Raw genomic sequence first — 6667 nt, 5'->3', positions numbered from 1 at the left:
TATATAAGATGCTAAATAGGGTTTCCCACCTGGAGTAGCCTGCTACCATGAAGGGTTTTACCAACATTGTGGGAATTTTAAGTCCAGTATTGATTGAATTATGTGATCCACACGAAAAATGCTTATAGTTTGTTTCATTTCAAATTTAAATAGAAATAACAAAAACTGAGACAGTGAAAAAGTAAAAAATTATGTGTAAAAAAAAGTGTAAAAAAGTAAATATGAATTATGTGATCCACACGAAAAATGCTAATAATTTGTTTCATTACATATTTAAATAGAAATAAGAAAAACTGAGACAGTGAAAAAGTAAAAAATGTTTAGTATAGTTCAGAGAAGAGGAACTAGGAACCTAGTTGTGAATCTCCCTGTTCGCAGGAGACCCTTTGCTGTGAATGAACACTACAGGATCATTGACCTTGTTTGTATGAGGGGATTCAAAAGCACAGGTCTTAGCAGAGGATGGTTTCGATCCATCGACCTTTGGGTTATGGATGCCTTATCCATAAGGCCACTGGGGCTCAGCTGCTGCTGCACCAACTTAAATGGCCCCAACTAGGACTTGAACCCACAATCCCTGGCTTTGGAGGCCAGTGTCTGATCCAATAGGAGCAACTCAAATGGGCTTAACTAAATTACACAACTCAGGCTCACCATCAGATTATGTGGAGATACAAAACTTACCATGTGTGTATATAAGATGCTAAATAGGGTTTCCTATCTGAAGTGGCCTGCTACCATGAAGGATTTCACCAACACTGTGGGAATTTTAGGTCAAGTTATGATTGAATTATGTTTTGTTATTATGATTATTATTATTATTATTATTAATTAATTATTTTTATTGTTTGTATTAGGGGATTCAAAAGCACAGGTCTTAGCAGACCTCTGGGTTATGATCCATCAACCTCTGGGTTATGGGTACGCTTCTGCTGCGCCACTCTGCTAACCACAACCACCCCAGATGGGACTCAAACCCACAATCCCTGGTGATGGAAACTCACTAACGATTTGTAACATCAATGTTATACATTTAACAATCATATGTGTATGTCTATTCACTGATCAGCACTTCCTATCCTTTGCCTTTATAAGCACTTATACACACACTTTACCGTTGTTTTCATTTAGCTATTAGTTATTAAAATCATGATTTTTTTAATGATAATAATCTTTGAATTTGACCTTCATTAATGTCATGTCATGTTTAGCCTGATGTAGAAAAAAAGAACGCATCTAGTTATAAGTACCATGGAATTACCTCACTATTTACTGGATACACATTTATTGTAAATAAATAGAACAGTCTCATTTACCTTGTTTAAAGTGGGGGTTGAAAAGACTGATCTCATGAACCCCTGAGTTATGCACAACTCTGCCAAATATAGACATACCTATAGGGACACAAATCCACAATCCATGGCTCCAATCCAGGGGACCAATATCTTATCTATTAGGACACATAGGCTTACTGTTAAGGGTCTAAAACCCTGCACTTTTTTCCTTTCTTTCGATAGGTTTGCATACACAGTCTAAGTTTAGGTAAAGCAAGTTTTGCATATTTTTTCCAAACTGTTATAAATTTGAGCATGTGGGATCAAATATCACAAAAACTTTTTTATGGCATAGACCAAAGAATCAAAAGAAATAAAAAGTTTTAGGGTGCACTTTAATTTACAGAAGATATGTATGTTTATCCAGTAAGTGGATATGAATAGAAACAAGCCCAGAAATTAAGGATGTCTGTAATCTTTTAAATTGATGTTTTTCTTCTTTTGTTAGAACTGTATTATCCTCACTAAGACTTATCATAAATTCACCACACAGTTTCTTTAAAGCATTTCTTTTTACTTTTTTTTTTAAATCTTGCCATATCCTCCTTTCTGAGTTCTTTGATAGCTGATAGATGGTGAGTATCATACAGCAGGGTTTTAAAATCAATATCGGCAGTAAAATGTAGCTCAGTTATCTTCTTGTTTGTATTTTGTTACTAATTTATTTATTTATTTATTTTACATTTTTATAGTCTTAGCTCATAGCTGCAGGAGAATGTGCATCCAGTGGAGTTGTTACTCAACCTTTTCCTGGTAGGGGATTGTGTGCTGGCAGCTTGGAGACCTCTTCTGGCTATTTTATGTCATCACTAACAGCCTGCAGATTCAACATGAGGGAAAAAATATATAAAGTGGGAATCTTACGAAAACAGCAGGATGGCCGAAATCTGAAATTTAAACATACATTATATTTTAAGGATGCATTTTAGATGGGCTCCTGTTCTATAACAAGATATTTTCTTTTACTTACCACTTTCACTTTACTTGAAATAAATAAGTTTTTGGGATAAAGCAAAAGTGGGAAGTACAAAGAAAATTATTAGTAAAAAAAAACAAAAAAAACACTCCCCTTTGATACATTCATAAAATCACGCATGTGATGACAATCTACTAATGAAAGAAGAAGTTTATATAATAATCAAAAGTAGCATGGCTTTTACATTTGCCATTAAAGCAATTCTGAATGACGATTGGTAATATACTGTAGTATAGCAATTTTTAATCAGTGGTGAAATTGTGTTTTAGTAAGAGTTGCACAAGTCAGTCTTACCTCCAGCAATGGGGGTTTGATTCTCCTTGCGGGTTAGATTGTGCTGATTGAATCGTTCTAAACTGTCCAATGACTCAAAAGACTGTGTGTCCTGTGCTGAGTTGTCACTACTTCCATGGTGTCGCCCTGCTTTGTCCACTAAGTTCGCTGAAATAGGCTCCAACCCCCTGTGACCTACACAGGATAAGATAAGTGGATGGTTTCACTGGTTTATAATTCTTTAATTTTATACACACTCACTCATCTTCTATACCGCTTTATCCTGTATTCAGGGTCACGGGGACCTGGAGCCTATCCCAGGAGGCTTAGGGCACAAGGCAGGGTGCCAATCCATCGGAGGGCACACACACATAATCATTCACACTCTACGGGCAATTTGGGAACATCAATTAACCTACCCTACATGTCTTTGGAATGTGGAAGGAAACCTACCAAGCACAGGAAGAACACTCGGGAGATGGGAATCGAGTCTGGCCAGGAATTAAACCCGGACCCTGGAGGCGCAAGGCCCATTTTATACACAATCTATGCATAAAAATGTATTTATTTGTAGCATACATATTAATTGTATCAGTAACTAATGTATCAATTGTGAACATTTATCATAATTTTATTTAACTATGAACATGGTAGGTAAAATGTAGTACATTTTAACATATTGGCCTGAGGAACTTCCTACAGTTATTAAATATGTATCGAGACCAAAACCTACCTCTGCCGCAGACGAGAAGTTCACTTAGAGTTATCAGCCTGAAAAATGACCAATTAACAGCACCTCAGATTAAAGGCGTTATGAAGTCTTTACAGAGCAGAAGTAGCAGACCCATTTCACCATTAACTGTTCAAAGGAGATTAATGCATTTTTTTAGACACCTTCAGCATTCCTTTACAATGTAGAAAGAAATAAAAATTAGGAACAATCATGGAGTTAGAAAGTGACCCCAAATTTTTGGACGGTAGTATATATATATATATATATATATATATATATATATATATATATATATATATATATATATACGCTGTAAACAGTACGTAGTGTGCAAATTATGCAAGTGTATGGAAATCTGCGCAGTATGTTTAAGAAAAAAAAGATCACAGTGTGTGTGCAAAGCTGCAATGGTTTGTGCAAATTGTGCAAATAATTGTTTGTGATATATTGTGCAAAGTCCACAATGAATGTCCAAAGATGTGTGTCAGTGGTCAGAAACACTTGAAAGAGCATGACTGTAAACTCCTGTATTTGACATTAACATAATAATCTGGTCATTCAAACATTCAATTCATCAGCTGACTTTATTTTATTGCCGCATAATGTTGCTGACCCAAGACCCAACCAACTGAAGCAACTCCAGAATATAACATTGCCTCCAGAGGCTTGTACAGTGAGGTCTACTAATGATGGGTGCATAGATTTGTGTGCTTCCCTTCTTACTCTGATACACCCATCAATCTGAAACAGGGTCAATCTAAACTAATAAAAACACATAACCTTTTGCCACTTTAAATTTAAATTTTTATGCTCCCTAGCAAACTAAAGTCTTTTCTCCAATTCATATAAAAACTGAATAAAAAATGGTTTTCTTTGGGCCATAACAGCTGTTTCGTCCAAATCCTTTTAGTTCTTTTAACATTGTAGACTCGCTTTTACAGTCACTATTAAATTAATTATTAATAGGAGTTCTATTAAATGTGTAGAATTAAACCTTGACTTTTACTGCTTTAAGAAGCTGGAAATAATGCTTTAAAATATTTTGTATGGTTTACATAATTACATTATACTTACATCTGACAGAGACACTAAGGTGTAACGGTTTTGAAGATTTTCTATTAATTGTCAATGTATAGTAACATATTTACTTATTTTAGTTTAATTGCATTTTTTTACCTGGAACTTTTGGAGTTGTCACATGTCCATAAGCATATAATTTAATTCAAATAGACTTCCAAGAAATTAACAGAGATAATCAATAATAAATAAGATCTTCAATACTGACAAACAGAGCAATGATGTAAACATGATGTAAACCAACACATATTCAATTCTGTATAAGGAATAATTACAAGATGAAAATAATATCACAACTATCAGAGAAGATTGCATCACTGCATATATAGTATGTTAGTGCTCAGCTTCTGTCTTGGGGATTCACTGTCTTGCAGTTCCCTGCTCCCAACACTCATTATTAATAATGTACTGAAGATGCTAAACCATATGTTGGGATGTAGGTAAGCTTAAAATCTGACATCATTTGTTAAAGTATGTAAGCACAAAAAGGCCCTAAAACCCTGTATGCTTTTTTTTTAAAGCAGCACTTTCTTTTACATCATCCTTGTATGTCCCATATTGCAAGATATCAATAATATGAAGGCCGTTCATGTCAAATCTGGACTTTTCATGGGGCACAATAAGAGAACAAATGCCAGGACTGTACTGGGAATATAGAATTAACTCCCAGTCGAGTTTTTGTAATGTGCAAGTTTTAATGGACAGATGCATCTCTTCTGCAATGTGGCATAAAGTATCCTGTGGATTTTCAAGGATCAGAAATTCCACTCATTGAATGTTCACAGGAATTAACTGCAATGGGCTTTGAGCCACCTCTGCCAAGATCATCATTTATGGACTTATGGACTTATTTAACCCCATTCATTTTACTGCAGCTAACAGGCTCACCTAACCTAACCTAACCTCTCAGCTAACCTAAGAGTACTCTGGAGTGCATTTTTTGTCTTAAACAAAAAAGAAAAAAAAAGAGCAGTCAAAAGTTCAAAAAGATATTAAAAAAGATTTTTTAGCCTGCTAAAAGACTAAACGTGCTTTTGATCAGGGATTACCTCTCAAAGTAATACAAGTACTTTACATTGTATTACATTATTGCATCATTGCCATTGTCACAAAGCAAAATATGAAAACACTGGAAATAAAAAAAGCCCTGTTGGTGGATGAGTATGCTAAATTGCTCTAGGTTGTATCTACTGTAGGTTCAGGATAGATACTCTCTACATGCTTAGTGCTCTCGTGATTGTTCCAAAATTCACTGCTAACCTGATGATAATGACAGTGATGATGATTACAGTGATAATGATGATGGTGATGTCAATGATGATGACGATGATGATGAGAGCACTACCACGTCCTCTTGATAGAAATATTCACAAAGCAGAATCTCTCTCTCTCTCTCTCTTTCTCTCATTTCTGTTGAGCTAGACTAGGAAATCCTGAGTTGCCAGCGATTCTGACCCCTTCTTCTCTCCAGATCTGTCTGACATAACTAGGTTCCCTGCTTCTGGTTGGAGTCTCATTGCTTGGAGGTATCTGACTTTTGCTTAGGATTGCCCTGTATGTTCTGTTTGTGGATGCGTGTAGTGACTAAGGATGGTTCCACTCAATGACCATGAAGATGACCTTGGACTGTGTTGATGCTGGCAGTTTTTCTTGTGACTCCAGTCGCTAAGACGTTTAGGAGTGAAATTCCCACAAACAGTTTGTTTCCGAACAATGGAAGACAGCAAGTTTGGACTTTATATTAACTTGAACAAAGTTAAAGGATAAACAGGTATAGATGATGTGTGAGTGAGTGAGTCTTATAGCACATACTAGACTGATTTGTGGTCATACTAACCGATATTACCCAAATGAAGTTGGGTTTCTAGTTGAGTCTAGTTCCTCTCAAGGTTTCTTTCTCCTGTCATCTCTGGGAGTACTTCCTTGCCACCATCACCAAGGACAAACTAATATTTATTATCATAATTCATGCATATTTCCATAAATTTTTTCAACCTACTTTCATTTTTCTATTCTATAAAGCTGGTTTGTGACGATGACCAGTGTTAAAAGCACTATACAAATAAAACTGAATTTAATTCACAGTGGTGTGTTGGTTAGCATTTTGGTAGGTTGAATTGATGAATGGGGGGAACTAAGCATTTTTTTTTCTATTCCATCTTAATTAGCTTTAATTGACCACATATGAGGATTTAATATGGGATTTATTATGGAACAGAAAAAATCTCTCTAGTACTTCTGCCCTCTGGGGTTTGAGTTTGTTACTCCTGAACT

Source organism: Clarias gariepinus, chromosome 17 (genome assembly GCF_024256425.1).
Source record: "Clarias gariepinus isolate MV-2021 ecotype Netherlands chromosome 17, CGAR_prim_01v2, whole genome shotgun sequence".
NCBI lineage: Eukaryota > Metazoa > Chordata > Actinopteri > Siluriformes > Clariidae > Clarias > Clarias gariepinus.
Note: the sequence above shows the minus strand (reverse complement) of the source record.